This window comes from Protopterus annectens, chromosome 3.part1 (assembly GCF_019279795.1).
Source record: "Protopterus annectens isolate FY-2018-M chromosome 3.part1, PAN1.0, whole genome shotgun sequence".
Classification (NCBI taxonomy): domain Eukaryota; kingdom Metazoa; phylum Chordata; order Ceratodontiformes; family Protopteridae; genus Protopterus; species Protopterus annectens.
The window spans coordinates 1,257,326,777-1,257,345,312 of NC_056732.1; positions in this window are offsets into that span (position 1 = coordinate 1,257,326,777).

The window sequence follows — 18,536 nt, forward strand, 5'->3', positions numbered from 1 at the left end:
AGAATCCACATGGTACAACTAGCGGTCTCCAGGTCCAACTCTTAACCAGTCATGACTGGTTTCCCACAGGACACAGTCCTGGGAGCCCTACTGTTTGGCATATACATCTCAGAGGTACAGGCAAACACAGGTGGACTACGGCAGACCATGTTTGGCAATGACTGCGAACTGGGAGCCATGATTGATAGTCCAGCTGACACAGACATCCCTCAAGGGGACTCACAGAGAACATCACAGGGTGTCAACATCATGGCCTCCAGCGAAGTGCCACTAACTGCATGGCCATTCCATTGTGGAATTGGCACCCGCATATTAACACAGAAGTGGCAGCCCCTTTAATATGGACGAGGTAATGGGGTATCTGGGGACTAAGGTAATAGTGATCTCCCCTTTGACAATCATATCTCCACAGTAGTTAGGACATCCTTCTATGTAGGCCATCTGATTACTAAAGGATTCCCATATAGACATACTGGGGTTATAGTGCCCCTTTACTCATCACTCATCAGTCCCATCATAGGGTATAATAACCCATGTGGGATGTACCTCAGAAGACACTTCCAGCAGCTGGGAGGTCCACAAATGCACCTTGCCAAGGGGAATACTGGCCTCCAACATATGGCCTATGGAGCCAGACTGAATAAACTCCTGCTTTACTCAGTGGCATCTCATTTACCCAGAGATGATCTCCGCTGGCCAACACAGCCATGTTGAACTCAGGCTTGATGGATATGCTCCACCTATAGGAATCCATGTCACAGTGAGCCACACACTGTAGTGAGCTGAACCTTGCCACAACAATAACTGCAAGATGCTGAAGGGACATATTCCTGTCATAGACACTCCCCATACATTGGAACAACATCCCTAACTACATTATACAGAGTCCCTCACTAACACTCTGCAAGAGAAACCTTAAAGAATGGATGGGGAACAGTAAATGCACCCCAGGGATCCCGCCATTGGCTCTGCTCCACAGAGGGACAGTTAATGAATCAATGGGGTTGCAAAAGCTGACACATTTTGGCTGGGTTTATGAATGGCCTCTGGCAGTTGGCCAAGTACCTACCTATGAATCTATACATACAGTATCTGCATATGCTGATAGCTTAATTTACTGTTCAGGTGTTGACTTACCTTGTGCCAATGGCAGTTGTGTGTGCAATAGTTGAGGGCTGCCTATGTTGGATGCACACAGTAGACTGCCTATACATGACAATTTACAGATAGTATTGTGTGTGTGCCATCCATTTTTACTGTGTTTGCAGGTGGAGAAAGGTTTCAGTCCCTAGGTCCCTACACTGTCAGTTTGTATGCTATATGTTCCCTCTGTGCCAAGGCATGGGCATACTGGGCACGCCTCCATCTGCCAACTGGGGCTGGCTCAGGGTGTTCGTGGTCTGAGTACCTCTGTGCCTGTGGGGCCCTTGGCAATGGTGGTGAGCTGTGAGGGTCTTCACCATTCTGTCCCTGCTGCAGCTGTTTCCGCAGGACCATATTGTGTAGCATGGCACACACTATGAAGATGTGGGCACATGTGCCTGGAGAGTACTGCAAGGCTCCACCAGATATGTCCAAGCAATGGAACCATGATTTCAGCATCCCAAACACACACTCTGTGATGATTCTGGTTTGTACGTGTGCCTCATTATGGTGTTCCTGCATGGGTGTGTGTGCATTTCTGATGGGAGTCATCATCCACGGTTCCAGTGCATAGCCAGCATTCCCCACCAGGTGGCCATTTTGGATGTCCCCCCGGCGAATAAGTGATACAGCTGTGAGGCATGCCAGATGTGGGAGTTGTGATAGCTTCCATGGCTGCCAGCACACACATCCATGATAATGCCCTGGGCATTGCACATGACCTGACAGTTGATGGAGGGATATCCCTTGTGGTTTATGTAGTGCTTACCCTGCTCACCGGGTGGTGACTTAAAGTATATGTGTCTGCAGTCTATTGCACCCAGTACCTCTGGGTATTCTGCCACACAGTGGAAGAGACGCATATTGCTGGCCAACTCCTCCTGCATTCAGGGGAAGTATATGTGCTCATTGGCATGTGGTAACTTGCTATCCAGGAACTGGTGTAGTACCCTGGATGCTGTTGCCTGTGAGATCCTCATGATATCCCCAGTTGGTCTTTGAAAGTTACCTGTAGCTAGTATTCTCCGGCTTACACATACCTTCATATCGACTGGGATGGGTTCCCCTCTGTTTGTTCTGGCTCTGAGGTGTGGCTGGCACAGCTCCACAAATTGCTCTAGGATGTCCCTGTCCACCCTGTAATGCTCTACTATCTCCAGATCATGTAGCCCCTGGTAGGTTACCCTGGGTCTGAACACTCTCCTCCTCCTCTGGTGCCTGAGGTGGTTGTGTGCATCATCCTCCACACCACCTTCAGTCTCCAACACATGCTGGTGGATCAAAGCTATGGCAGCCCCTAACATGTGCATACTAAAATTTCCCCGTCTGTATACACCACTGATGAAGAGTGTATGGGAATACACAAATGTGTGTGAGGTGCTTTCACACTTTATACTATTGTGCTATGGATGCTGCTGATGTCAGTGGGTGTGTATGAGCTGTTCCAGCTGCAGCGTGTTTTAATTATGGGTTTTGCAATGAGTACTGCAAGTGTGGGGCATTTACTGTGGTGATCTACTTGCCTGCCTTAATTAATCTGTTGCCCTTTAATTCACTTTTAAACCTGGAACCCCTCCCATTATCAGGCATGCATCAACCTGCCGTTTTTCTTGTTTTGTACTTTCCATACCCAGTCATGGCAAAATGTGCCTTGTAGCTGATATGTTGTAAATCGGCTTTGTTCTGCTTTGACATTTTACTGTTGTCTTTGCAGTACAACCCCTCCCCTTCCTGTTCTGCAGGTAGCTGCTTGCAGCCTTGTTAGCTGTTGTCAATGGCCCATTGTAGGCTCCTAGGTGTTAATTAGTCATTTGTACTCCAATTTCACTGCTACAGCATTTCCTTATTTCTTTCCTGTTTACCGGGTTTACACTCGTTTTCATCTCCATTCACATGCATACTCGGTTACCTTGTATACTCACAGCTAAGCATAGCAATGGCCAATTCGACACACCCCTATCCCGCAGCTTTGCCTAGCTAGGAGCAAACCGGTTTAGCAATGCTCCAATGTTCTTACAGCAATGGTGACACACCCCTCTCTTGATGTCTTCTTTATCTCAGGGGCACACCCCACTACGCTGTGAGGTGCATCCTTACACCAGCGGAGAATCTGCAATTCATTATTAATCCTCTCATTTGCATGGCATTGCCTACTAATTCCTAGCTACTGCGCATAACACTGTCACTGCCACTTAGCAACCCTTGCGCCATAATATGGTGTAGCATGCCTGCCATTGACTATTATGGGGAAATCGTGATGTGTTTCATTGTGGTTTTATTCTATATTTTTATATATTCCTTGCGACCCCCTTTACGCACCACTGCCCTGCGCTTCCACGTTGCGATAGTGTGACTATATATACAAAATGTTAATTTTATATTTTGTACATTTTTGTTTTCATGCCAATGGCTATATAGTTAGCCATTGGCATATATTAACAATACAACACATGTGTTTAGTCGGCTGTCATGTAAACCGTTTTCTACGGTTTCCATTTCTGCATGCTTACACTATGCCTGCACCACTTCCTGAATCGCTACATACCTTCATTTGCATACTACACTGCTGCACATGGGGTAATTAGCATGGAGGGCTCGGGCGCTGTGCAGGCGTAGAATATGCAAGTAGTGGACATGGAAACAGCTCGTACCTGAATTGCTCGGTGGCCATATTTGGTGTTAGAACACCGACGCTACGCCTGCACCTGGTGCAAGCTTCATGAATCCCGGGGCTAGTCTACTAATGTGATGATATTACTAATAAATACACTGGAATTTTTTTTCAAAAACCAGCCCCCAATGAAAGAAGTGTGGGATAATGAGACTGTCAACCTCAATAAAATTAGTTCATCTTGCTAAATTGACACTATCATAAGCAACATCACTAAAAACAAAACATCAAACTATAATAGGCACTAATACAAGAAATGAAGTAAATGTGTTTTGCAAAATACCCTACACTCTCATGAGGAGGTGAGGAGGACACACACACAGACACACACACACACACATATATATTATATATATGTGTATATATATATATATATATATATATATATATATATATATATATATATTTTGGAATCTCAAAATTACAAAGTAAAAAAAAAAAAAAAAAAAAAAAAAAAAACAATAAAAATACTAAAAACTGTTTTTGCACCCCTCCCCATACCCCCTGCAACTTAAATATACCATCTCTGAGATTGCGCTACAGTGAAGAGAATTATTTTATTTATTTATTTTTTTTTTTGCACCACTTTGTAGTTTCCAGATTCCAAAATCTCGATGTTTTGACTTCGATGTATCAAAACTTGAGATTTTGGGCTTTCAAAATTACAAAGTGGACCCATATATATATATATATATATATATATATATATATATATATATATATATATATATATATATATATATATATATATATATGTGTGTGTGTGTGTGTATATACATATATATATATATGTGTGTGTGTGTATACATATATATATATATATATATATATATATATATATACATATATACACACATATATATATATATATATATATATATATATATATATATATATATATATATATATATATATATATATATATATATATATATACATATATACACACATACTGCTATAAAAACTGCATTTGCCTGGTTTTGCTCACCGGGTAGCAAGGGTATAACTATTCCCGGCTCCACAAAGTCTCCTCTTCAATTTTTCCCTTGGAACTAGACACATTTTCAACTTAAGCACTCAAGCCATTCATTTCTCAGCCTGGCAATTGTTCAAAACTCATAGCAAGCACTTATAAACCCTAGCACTAGACCCCCCCTATACTGTACAGAAGGATCAGGCTCTCTATTCAACCTTACCAGCCATTCAGTAAAACAGTTTAAGGGCAGTTTCAGGTGTACTCTCCAGTCCAACTGGTGAATCTTGGCATTTTGCGGCAATGTTACAACTGCCTCAGGTACACAGACAACCCTCTCCTCGTACCACCAAACACTAATACATGCAACAGATGCAATTATACAGGCAAACTGGAGGCTAAAGTCTCTCAACCCAAGACTAGATCAGACAGTCAAGAGGAGAAGGGAAATACTTGCATCACAACACCAGTCTCACATAGACCCATTAAACCAGCACCGGCAAAAAAACACACATAAATACACAAACAAATACTTGGAGGCTCTAAATAAAAATCTGCAAAAGCAACAGAGACCTCCAAAGCAGACATCCAAGCAACCTCCACCCCCAACAGAAACCATGAAACATATACTTCACAAAACCAGTGTGCCACGCAATCACCGCCCTTAAGGCAAAATAACATACCTAACATACTAGTAATAGTTGACTCTATAGTCAGGCACACTGACGTCCCACTCACTAGGCTGAATAAGGAGAAGGTTACTGTTAGCTGCCTGTCGGGTGCCAGGATCCGCCACATAACAAAAGTACTCAGAACAAATATAAATGCAACTCTGTCATTGTCCATGTTGTTGTGAATTACCTAAACCATATCTCCCTGGACTACGTGAAAAAAGACATGGAAGATCTCTCTGATCACTAGCCCAGGCCGGTATGACCCTGACCCTGAGTAGCATCCTGCCCTCACCAGGAATGATACCACGGTAGCTGTGGTAACTGTGTTGGTCCCATTCATTGCTCTTTTACTTCCTAGCTGTAAAAGCGGGTAATGAGTGACTTAATACTCCATGCCTGTACATCCCATATGAATGTACCTGTTCCTACTCCAAACTATGTTGTTTACTCCATGTCTGTACCCTCATTTGTTGCTCTTTTGGTCACCAGCTGCAATAGTGAGAAATGAGTAAGTTATTCCTTTAAGAAGGTAATGTGATGAATTGTAACTACTCCAGCTCCAAACTAAGCTGTTGAATCCACGACTGCACCCTCACTTGTTGCGCATTAGCTTACCAGCTGCAGTAGCGAGAAACGAGCAATTTGTTCCAATTTAGAATGTGATATCAAGTAATGTAACCATCCCAGCTATAACCCACGTTGTTGTTTACAAGGCTGTACCTACACCTACTGCTCTTTTGCTTACCAGCTGTATTAGTGGGAAACAAGCATTCTACTCCTTTTTGAATGCTATGTACTGTAAACTTTCTAACTCCAAAACAAAATTGTTTAATGCAGAACTGCACCAACAATTCTTGTCTTACATTCACCAGCTGCATTAGCTGGAAACGCCAACTCCAGAATTAAATTGTTAAATACATAGCTTTACCTACAATTGTTGTCTTTCACTCACCAGTAGCATTAGCGTGAAATGAGAGTATCTACCCAAGTTATACTGTAGTATACATGGGAATGTTTCCACTCTCACTCCAAATGGATTAAATAATCCATGAATGTACCCACAAACTAGTGGCACTGCTGTTCTCACCCAAACACATGTGCCCCAATTGTCTGTGATTATCGGATAAACCCTTTCACAGCACAACTGCACTAGCTATTGCAACTGACATACTAGCTAGTTGCTCACTTGTACAGACTGAGCTGAGCCCCCCCTATTTAGTTTTTAATAGTGGTTTTAAATGTTTCCCTGCCTTTTGAACATTAAGTCAGCATATCCTGCTATTAATACACTGGCTAGTAGTACTACCTCTACATCTTAGAAACGGTTCTTAGCCAACTACTGGGATTGTATGTCTGCTTATAACCTGTCTGATTTTTTGAAGGGTTTTTGCTTTATAACCTGCATAACTTTTAAGCTATAACTGTTTGAAAATGCAAGTCTTCTGTGAAACACTCGGTCTTACTTAGCCAATTACAGAATTATGCAATTTAAACAGCAACTGTGACATGTTTTATTAAGCCTATATTTGAAGGGATGTGATGACTATTTGTGCAGGGATTGGTACCTGAAGCATTTGTGTTAGTTTTACATATGCTGTCTGCTGCTTACCCTGTTAATTGTGCATTACCCTCAATAGCTACTTAACCTACAAACCTCTGTTTATTATACTTTTATTTAGATTTACAAATATATTCCCCTCTTTATTTTCTCCAGCTCTTCAACCTCTCTACGTACTTTGTTTTGCCTACCGGCCCTGCCCTCCTGGACATACAAGACCAGTCACAGATTACTAATATACCCTGATTGACTGATTCTCCCCAACAAGAAAGTCCTACCTTCTCCCAGAAGTAACAGGAAAGGAATTAAAGAAAGTATGTTCCATGGTGTTAATCCTACTTTAATATGTATGTAAAATTGCTCTACCACTTGCTAAGTGCTAGTATAGGACCCCGGCCAAAGTAGCCTGCAGCCATAACCCCCATACCTGCATCATCCTAGCCTCCTATTTCCCATATCTGACCCGCTTTTTTCCCTATACCTTTCTACCGCCTATAGTGGTTCCTCTATTCATATTTATTGGATTTGGCCACTAGATGGCAGTCTTTACCCACCTATAACCTCTCTTCCTCACGTCATCTCTCTCACTATAATATATACCTAGTCTTTTTACTTTCTTCTTCTTTAACTGCTTGGTAACAGTCCTACCTACCTCTGAATTCACTCCACTCCTTTCCTCATTACAGTTCCCAAAGCATCCCTCTAACCAACCTGCTTACCTCCCTCTGTACTTACCTTCACTATACTGATTGTTTTTCACACTGTCCTGCTGCCTTCTTTCCTTGGGTCTACCCGCTCTGTTCGCTCTGCGGGCTTACACCACTCCCCTACCCTATCCCCAATTCCCACACACCCCCAGTGGACCTACTCTTATACTAGCTAACCACACTCCATTCCCACTCCCACCAATCACATATACCTTCACCATTGGCCAACTAACTCCTATTCCCTCCTTTCACTTACCTCTCCCTATCTCACCCACCACACCCACCACCTCTCTCTCTCCACACTAAGTATACCTCTGCGACTATAACAGGAACCTAACAACTTACCCATCCAAATGTAAAAGCTATCGACCCCAGCCCAGTTACAAAGGTTACTCATACTCACACTTCTACCACCTTTAACAATAGCCTACGTACTAACCTCCTATGAACACCCATTATAGCCACGCCTTCACTACCCCAATAAGATAACTACCTCTCCTTCTCTACTTATCTTCACTAACCATGTTAACATTACATCTACACCCAGCTATCTACTAGCAAAATACCATAGGACAGCCCACATTAAATATAACAGTCACAATCCCAGAAAATCCCTAAATCCATATAGCAGATTCTCAAATCCTAGACTACAAATACTACTCCTATCTTTAAAAAATGGAGACATTCACCCAAACCCAGGCCCAACAAGTGCTACTACCACTCAACTCCCCAACCCTAGCCCTTCTACTATTCATTCCCTTACTAAACCTCCAAACTCACTCTTATTAGCACACCTCAATATACGTAGCACAAATAATAAAATTGCACAACGGCATGCAGTCTTGGAAGTCTACTCCTTTGACATACTCTGCTTAACAGAAATTTGGCTATAACCTGTAACTAAAGACAATGAAGTCATCCCACCCAGTTATAATATCATACGACTTGACTGAGCAGCCAAAAAGCATGGTCAGATAGCTATTCTATTCAAATCTGGGTTACAGATTGCTACCTATGACTATAAACCAACCCAAGACTCTAACACTGAAATTCTTATTACCAAGTTTCAAATTAACACATTCAAATCCATTTATATTCCATTTATATTATCTGTATCTATCTTCCTCCTGGTAACAACATTACCACTGTAGAATATATCCTTTGTTGGTTACCTCTGAACTTACCCCAAGAAACCATAATCCTAGGAGATTTTAACATTGATTGGAAGAGCTGTAGCAGTAGCCACCCTATCACCCATATTAACCTAACCAGGAAAGTAAATAATGTGGGAAGAAATAGCCAGGGAATTGTTATGGCTAGGCTTGTATAGGCCCTAGGGTTGATAGCCTAGTACCAACCTATGAACCTATGAACCTATGAACCTATTTGGTTTTATTCAAACCATTACCTCCCCCACCAGGATAAAGAAGCTTAATAAGAAGGAATGTACTTTAGAGTGGATACTCATAAATAACCATGCCCAAACTTATGAAGTTGGAACCCTCTCTGATGATGTAAGTGATCACTCACTTACCTATATCATCAGGCTTAAAACCAATCTACCCACTCCAACCATTTTTAGAACTAACAGAACCAAGAAAAGGTTTAACCCCGATCTCTTCCAAAGAGAACTTAGAGCATGTAACTGGTCTCATTTAAAAAAACTCTCACTGGAGGAAGCTGTTATTCACTTTAATTCTAAATTCCAAACCATACTAGACCACCATGCACCAACCCGTTCTATCAGAATGAAAACTAAATCTGCCCTGTGGCTTTCAAAATAAAACAAGCAGAAAAAACATCTCAGAAACAAGTACTGGACTAAATATCATTTAATAAAAAACCCAGTAGACCAACAAAACTTCAGACAACTGAGAATAACACTAAAAAAAGCTATACCATCTGACAAAAGAAACTACTACCTACAATTTCAGCAGACTCACCACAATAAACCACAAAAGTTCTGTGCAAGTATTAACCAATGCTACTCCCAGGTCAATCCATCACAGCAAACCCACAAGGCATAGACCAGGATAATCCCAAGCAGACTGCTAATGCCTTTAATACCTTTTTCACTGAGGCCATTCAAACTCTTGACAGTCAGTTATCAACTCAGAACTTAACTATATCCAAACCTAACACTATTCCACCCCCTCCATTTCTCTTCCAACCAGTCCCAACAACATATATTCTTACCCTTCTTCTAAAACTAAAACCATGTTCTCCTTCATCAGACCAACTATCCACTTAATATCTACAAATAGCAGCCAAATCCATTGTCTATCCCATTTCCATTCTCATCAATAGAACCATCAGTGAAGGATACATCCCTAAATTCTGGAAAGTCTCCAATATTATCCCCCTTCATAAGGGTGGGAACTCAACTGAATTCTCCAATTACCGTCCCACAGCCCTACTTTCTCCCTTAGCAAAGATCATGGAAAAATGTATCCACAAGCAATTGCTAGACCACCTTATCCAAAATAATTTGCTTTCCAGCTGCCAACATGGTTTTAGACCTTCCCACAGCACTACTACTGCCCTCCTTTCCTTCACTGACTATATTAACAAAAAACGTAACCTCAATATGCTTTCCTCTGCACTGTTTATAGATCTGTCTAAGGCATTTGATATGGTAAATCATCAGACACTTAGAAATATCCTCAATTCTCTGTCACTAGAGGCACTAGCTATAAAATGGTTCCAGTCCTATTTAGATAGACAACAGGCTGTACTCTGGCACAACACTTTATCTACCCACCTGCCTGTTAACCTTGGTGTCCCTCAAAGGTCCATACTAGGACCTCTCCTGTTTTCTATATTTATCAATGACCTTCACCTAGAAATCCCCCAAGCAGCATGCATACAATACGCAGACAACTCCACACGTATATGCTCAGCCACATCAATATCTGAACTTCACTCCCTTACCCAAAAGGTCTTTAACACAGTTGAACAACGGTTTACACAGTGCTGTCTCCTTCTGAACACCAAAAACACTAAGCTCCTCCTTTTTACCCCTACTCATAAGTCACCCCTATAGATTTCACAGTCAAATCCAATAATGGTACTCTCATATCCCCAGATCAAACTACCAAACTACTAGGTATCACCATAGATAACAACCTTAACTTCGACACCCATATCAACAACACAATAAAAACTGTTAATAGAAAACTAGGCTCTCTCCACAGGTTAAAACCTTTCCTCTCTCCTGCAGCTAGAATAACTATTGCTCATACCCAACCTAATCTCAACTCTGCTCTATGCCTCACCTATATATATTAATCTATCCAAAAATAACCTTAATAAAATGGAAAACTCTTACAATAACATAGCCAGATTTGCTACAGGCAATCCATTCAGAACCCACCATTGTTACAATCTAAAACAGCTAGGATGGCTGGAATTAAGCAATCAGCTTAAACTTCACCAACTTACCATTGTCCATAAAACCCTTTACCAACCAACGAATACCCCTATACTATCTACCCTAATCACCCCCTACAACAATCTGAAGACCTTACAATCATCACCTAAACTTCTTGTCAATATTTGCAAATCAAACAACAGGGCTGGAAACTCTCTCTTCTCTAATACTGTAGGAAAAGCCTGGAATCTACTTCCCAGTGAACTTTCCTCACTTCCCTCTATATCACTTTTCAAAACCAACTGAAACTTTACCTCAAAACACACTGGTTGTGCCCCTGTACTGAACCTGACTGATCAACTAGCTCTTCTTACTAGGGTCAGCCTACCCTCCTCTTCTCAGTAATCAAGATCCTTTTCTTAAGAACAACAAACCTTCTCCTTCTAGATACTATAACTTACATCTTCTTGAATTTCATTAATGTAAATACTTTTGTACTAATAAATTGTATATAATCAGCTGCCTTCTCTTCTGTATATTATGTATTGAAACTGCATTTGTATTATACTACTTATACCTGCTTATTTTGCTCTATGTTATGAACTTCTAACCTCTTTGATGAGTCTCACTAATGTACCTGCATTCTGCCTTGTTTACATTAATTTTGTATATTTGATTTTGCTACTGTTTTCATTGCAGCTTATCTCACCGGGCCTCTACTGAAAATGGACATGTATCCAGTTAGAATAGCCCGGTCAACAAATGTAAAATAAATAAAATAAATAAAGAAAAAATTATCAATTTCAACAATTGGCTAAGTTTCTGGTGTCATTCAAAGGGGATCCAGGGTCTGTCCACCTGTGATGACATGCTCGATAAGCCACGCTGCTTCACCAGAGACGACTTGCACCAGTCACACTTAGGCTTTCGAATACTGGCCAAGGCTCTTGCCACCCCCATAGTGTCTTTTTTAGGCAAGGCTCAAAAAACAAACCCACTGCCGTAAATAGCACAAGTAACAAAAAACTGAGGGTAATGCTACTCAATGCCAGAAGTCTAAACCTCAAAATGCACACACTCGAGGCACTCCTCAGTATGGAGAAAATCGATATATGTGCAGTAACAGAAACCTGGTTTAAGGCTCCAGAGAGCACCCCAGCACTACCAGGCTACAACTCATACCATACATTTAGGCCACAGAACCCGGACCAAAATACAAAAGGCAGGGGCGTATCCATATTCATCAAGGATACCCACACCTCCAGGTTAGTGGCACAGCAAGATGCTTCAGAGATCACCCACGTGCAACTAACAATGGGCAAAACTGCAATTCAAATTGTAGCTTGCTACAGATCACCCACCATGTCCCAGGACCCCCATTCCACATTTCTGGAAACACTGGGAAATATAAAGGTCCTACCAAACACCCTAATATTGGGTGATTTCAGTTACCCAAACATTAACTGAGAGAACTACTCAAGTACTAACCCCCTTGCCCAACATTACCTAGAATTTATAAACTCAAATGCCCTGGATCAACTGGTCAACACTCCCACTAGAGGTGACAACATATTGGATCTGGTCATCACCAACGTGGGTGACCGGTGTCCCACACTGGAAGTCAACCCCTCGCTGGTTAGATCTGACCATAAACAAATCACTTTGGATATCCACATTCTGCCCCCACCCTGAACAAGGAAACCACCATGAAAAACATTTCAAAAGCAAAATTCACATTACTTAAGACCGAAATGGAAAGTTGCAAAGCCCCCCATGCTAAAGGATAATGCTGTCCAAGCTGCAAAATCCTTTACTAATGCATTTTATGGGCACCTACAAGAATGCATGGATCGTGCTATCCCAAGCAAAACCAAGACTCACTCCTACAAGAAAAGGAAACTAGTCTGGTGGACCCCTGCCATAAACAAGCTATACAATAGTAGGAGGAAACTAGTACAGCAAAGAGTAAAATCCTAAGAAGGGAAGACATCCCTGATCAGTATCAGCAAGAAACTATGATCCCTCATAAAATCATCCAAGGTGAACTTCGAAAGAAAAATTGCCAAGGACTCCAAAGATAACCACAAGGCATTCTTTAGCTATGTCAAGAATCTAAGTGGCAATGCTCATATCTGCTCAGAGTTAGTGCAGAATGGCACAAAATACACTGAACCAACCAATATCGCCAACATCCTGGCAGACAGATTCAGTGCAAACTTCACCTCCCTCTCAGCCTCAAAAGGGTCCATAACCATACCAGAAGAATGTAGAGCCCCTGAAATCACAGACACTCAGGTTAAAACAGCCCTCTCCAAAGCCAAAAACACAGCATCAATGGGACCAGATGGTGTCCCAGGCTGCGTTCTAGATGAGCTCAAAGATGAACTAACCCCTCACCTAAACACACTGTTCAAACTCAGCCTCTCCACAGGCTACATACCCATAGAGTGGAGTACAGCAACAGTTATTCTGCTCCACAAAGGTGGAGCCACAACAGACCCCAGGAACTATCACCCTATAAGCCTGACTAGTTTGGTCTGCAAGGCTATGGAGCACATCATCATGGAACTCATTAACAGAGACATTAAGAACCTCCAAACACTGGACCCTTCCAAGTTCAGCTTTGTTAAGGGCTGATCATGCCTCCTAAACCTGGAGGACTTCCTTGAGACAGTTAGCATACATTTACTGCATACATACTTGTTTTACAAGAAGCTGGATTTTTAAAGAAGCATACAATGGGTTAATTGTGCTTTCCTGCTTACCTTGGGGGTGGGTTTGCCTTTTGCTTGGAGGAAGTTGATGTGGTTTGAACTTGTATATACTGTTTGAAACATTTTTGTTGCAACTGTCTGATGAAGTCTCACTAAGGGGTGAGACGAAAAGCGCTTTATGGTTACTGTTTTTTATTGCTTTTATCATTTGTTTGAAGCAAAGTCTGAAGAATAAACTTTTGAAACTACTACTGTGTGCGTGCCTCAAGCCCTCTTGCCTGCATTCCTGTTTTTGCAGTTACCTGTTTCAGTATTCCAAGTCGTTATTTGAGACAGTTACCAAGGTTGTAGACGAGGGAAAGGTGGTACATACAGCCTGTCTAGAGCTCGCAAAGGCCTTTGACACCATTCCCCATTCTGGTATTATAGACAAACTCACCAGCCTGAACATATACCCTGCATCACAAGATGGGTTGCCAAATGGCTCACAGACAGAACCCACATGGTGAGAGTTGTGGGAGCTAGGTCCGACTCTAAACCGGTTACAAGTGGAGTTCCCCAGGGCTCAGTCCTAGGACCTCTGCTGTTCAGCATATACTTCTCAGAGGTACAGACAAGCACAGGAGGACTATGACTGGCCAAGTTCACAGACGACTGCAAACTAGGGGCTATAATTGACTCTCTGGCTGACACAGGCATCCTCCAAAAGGGTCTCACTGAGACGGATATCTGGTGTCAAAATCATGGCCTCAAGCTAAATGCCAAAAAGTGCATAGTCATCCCCTTTGGAAAAAACAAAGTACCCACAAACTACCACATAGGAGGTAGTCCCCTAAATATGGAAGACATAATAAGGGATCTGGGGATCCAAGCAGATAGTAATCTCTCCTTTGATAATCACATTGCCAAAGTGGTTAGAAAATCCTTCTCTGTCACAAAAAGGTTCTCATCCAGATCAAAAGAGGTCATTGGGCCCCTCTACTCATCACTCATCAGACCCATCATAGAGTACAACGCCCCATTTGGGATACACCTTACATGACACCTGCAACAGCTGGAAAAACCACAGAAGTACCTCACCAAGAGGATCACTGGCCTCAAACAGATGCCCTATGCAGCTCGACTGAAGAAACTCCAGCTGTACTCGGTTGCATACCACCTACTCAGAGGTGATCTCTGTCTGACATACAAAGCCATGTCCAACCCAGAATTGATGGACATGCTCCACCTAAAAAAAAACTTATCCCCTCGAGCCATACGCTCTAGGGATCTAAACCTCCCACAACAATAAATAGGACGTGCTGGAGGGATAGATTCCTGTCCCACAGACTTCCCATGCTTTGGAATAAGATTCCAATCTACATTAGGCAGAGCTCCTCGCTAACACTCTTCAAGAGAAACCTTGACGAGTGGATGGGAAACAGAAAGTTTACCCCGGGGATCAATTCAGTGGATCTGCTGGACAGAGGCACAGGGAACTAATCTAAGGGGGAAGCGAAAGCCAACACATTCTGGCTAGGCTTATAAATGCCTTCGGGTAGATAGCCTAGTACCTACCTATGAAACTATGAACCTATATATAGTAGCTCCATGATCACACATATACTGAGTAATGGAAAACAACTTTATTAAAGCTAAATCCCATTCCACAGCTATATTTGCAGTACTTTTCTACAAAAAAATTTAATTAATTAACATTTACATATTAATTGAAATAAAAACAAATAATTATAACACATTTTAAACATCAAAAGCCATCTTACTTAAATTAACAAATTTAAAATGAACATAATACAAAGCAATTCATAAAAATAAGGCAAGACACCATACTCAAGAATAAAACCCACACACGACTGTACAGAAATCTAAAAACGAATTCATTTTTATTAAAGTTGATCTCAACAAAAAATTCTGATATCAATGTATTGCACTAAAAAGTGTGCTTTTTAATGACATGGTCCCATTAAAAGCAGAACTCAAAGGGTGATAGATTTAAAGAAGGCATACGGGAAAGGTTTGCATGCCTTTCAAGAGCATTATTTGTGGTGGCATAGTTCTAAGTGGTCGAAACGTTGATGGACAAGTGGCTGTAGATTGAATAATGTTGCAGTTACTTTCACTACAATATGTTGTATTTTGTGAGCCATTGGTGCGTGTATCTCTCTCTCTCTTTCTATAAATATATATATATATATATATATATATATATATTTATATGGGTTCATGTCAAACCAACGACATGCAAAAGAACGACATTCACTATATCGAAACGAAACCATCAACATTTCAAAACATCGACAGTACATTTATACGTAAGTACGGTGCTAACATGGGTCCTGCAAGGGGGAAGTAAAGGATATGATATGACACTGTACCCATACTACTTCCCCCTTGCAGGACCCATGTTAGCACCATACTTACGTATAAATGTACTGTCGATGTTTTGAAATGTCGATGGTTTCGTTTCGATATAGTGAATGTCGTTCTTTTGCATGTCGTTGGTTTGACATGAACCCATATACCACCCTTAGCTTGAGCTTAGGGCTCTCCAGCACAATTTTTGCTAACAGTAATTTAAACTTCACCAAGAAAAAAAATTATGTGCAAACACGCACATAATATTATTCAAAAAGGTAGTTAATGATATCTCTTCAGTATTAAAACCACCTTACTTATCTTTACAGTACTGTTGCCATCAGCTAGACCATTTTAGCACACCATGAGTCCATTCCCTGTGCAGCTCTTCTACCTGTCTCTGTCCTTGGGAGTCAGATGCCTCCTTGATTATCTTCCTAAAGTCCTGTAAGGTGTGGCATGAGAGCCATGCTTGCCTCATTGTTCTGTTTGTGAACCTTTCTAGTTCCCTTCCTGTAGAAGTCTAGCATTTTCAACCATGATGTCTCAGCTTCATAGATACCAGTCATTTTGTGAAGTACTCCCTTTTAGGGAAGTCCAGTAACTTTTAACAGCTGTAGATCAGGTGTAGGCTTCCAGCTACTATAGACAGCAATGTCCATGAAGCAACCCCATCAGCAGCCTCTGTTGGAGTTGTGGACATTGGATGTGTTTTCTTTCTGCTATCTTCCCAGTTTGGTTGTCTCCATGTCTTGCTTCATGGAATTCCATGTACGATAGGTATTATGTCCTCAGAGTCATTACATGTTAGAATGTCTGCAGTGATACCAATAAATGTTTTCACCTACTTCCCTCCCTGCCCACTTTCCAGTCCCAATAATCTTTGGGCTATGGCACCTGAAATTATACCCTTACAAGAGTCCTAACTGGTATGGACTACCATGACAGATAATGCTGCCATCTCAAAACTGCAGGTTTAACAATAGTTATGTCTGCTGCAGTATCTCTCAGCAGTGGTTTCTTTTGCCCAGTATGGAGTAACTAGAGTTTCAAGACAATCTTCCACTACAATGGTGTTACTTTATTAATGTTCTCATGTGGCTTTTCTTCCTATTCTGTCATTGTGGGTGTTTGGAAATGTACATGCCCCAATTTTCACACACTAGAAATATTTTTTTTCTTTAAGGCCTTGACAGGTATTCAAGCCAGTGAAACATGTTTCCATTGTAAGAAAAATTAGCATGAAAACATTCCATATACAAATAACCTGTACACTGTGCAACTACATACAGGATTTGTAATCAGTGGCTCCCCTGGATTTCACCCACTTCAGATTGAACCTATTGTCTTTCAATGTAATTATGTCAAACGTAATCAAAACTTGACCAATTAGTCATGTTGCACACAAATCCAGACAAAATTCAAGGAGGGTGTTAATATCTTTCCAATACCAACACTTCCTTCCCATTTTATAGTAGCATTGCCATCATTAAAACCATTCTAGCACACCATAAACAAAAAAAATGTTTACCCTTAAAAGAAACTAATCATTAAAAAAAGAAGCAAGTCATTAAACCTTTGTATGGAAGCAATACTTTTAGCAGTAACTCTTGGAAAAGCAGGAGGCAAGTATTAATGACATCAGTTATTTTTCTGTATCAAAGCAAATCTTGTCTTGCTGCTTTTTTCCCTTAGTTTACTTAGTTTCTTAGCATAGGATATTGCAATCTAGCCTCACTAGTTGGATGTTGTTTTCATAATGTCCAGGTGTTATCTTCTCTTTACATGAAGTAGTTCTAGAATGATTCAGGGAGCAATTATCTTTTCTGCATTGTTGAAATGATGGGAAGTATTTAATAATGTTTTCCATGTAATAAGCAGGCAGTGTTGTGATTAGGAGATTGATAGAAATAAGTGCACTCAGTGGTAAGAAGTTCATTGTTAAGGGCATGCATGAACACATGAAGTACTGACTGTTTCCTTTTTTACCTTGAAGAGTTAAATGCAATGAACCAGATTTATTAGGGATGGGAAAGTATTTGACTGAAATATTTTTGCAACCTTACTGATAACGAAGGGGACTAAGACAAAATAATTACTAGAGTGAATATTGGGTCTGAGAATTCCTTGGATGATTTGAGATGGGTCAAGGTAAAAAAATATTAGGTCTGATGGGTGCTTGGATGATTAACAACAAGCCAAGGTCTGATTATTATCCAATAAGTGTTGAACAAGGCCATGTTTAAAAGGACTGTGGAAACTAACATTAAAGTCTCCAAATTGAACCTGGTTGGATTTACCTAAAGTATGCAAAGACATCATGAGGGCATTTTTCAAAATGAAAAGCCCATAAAGCAAGTGTCATTTTATG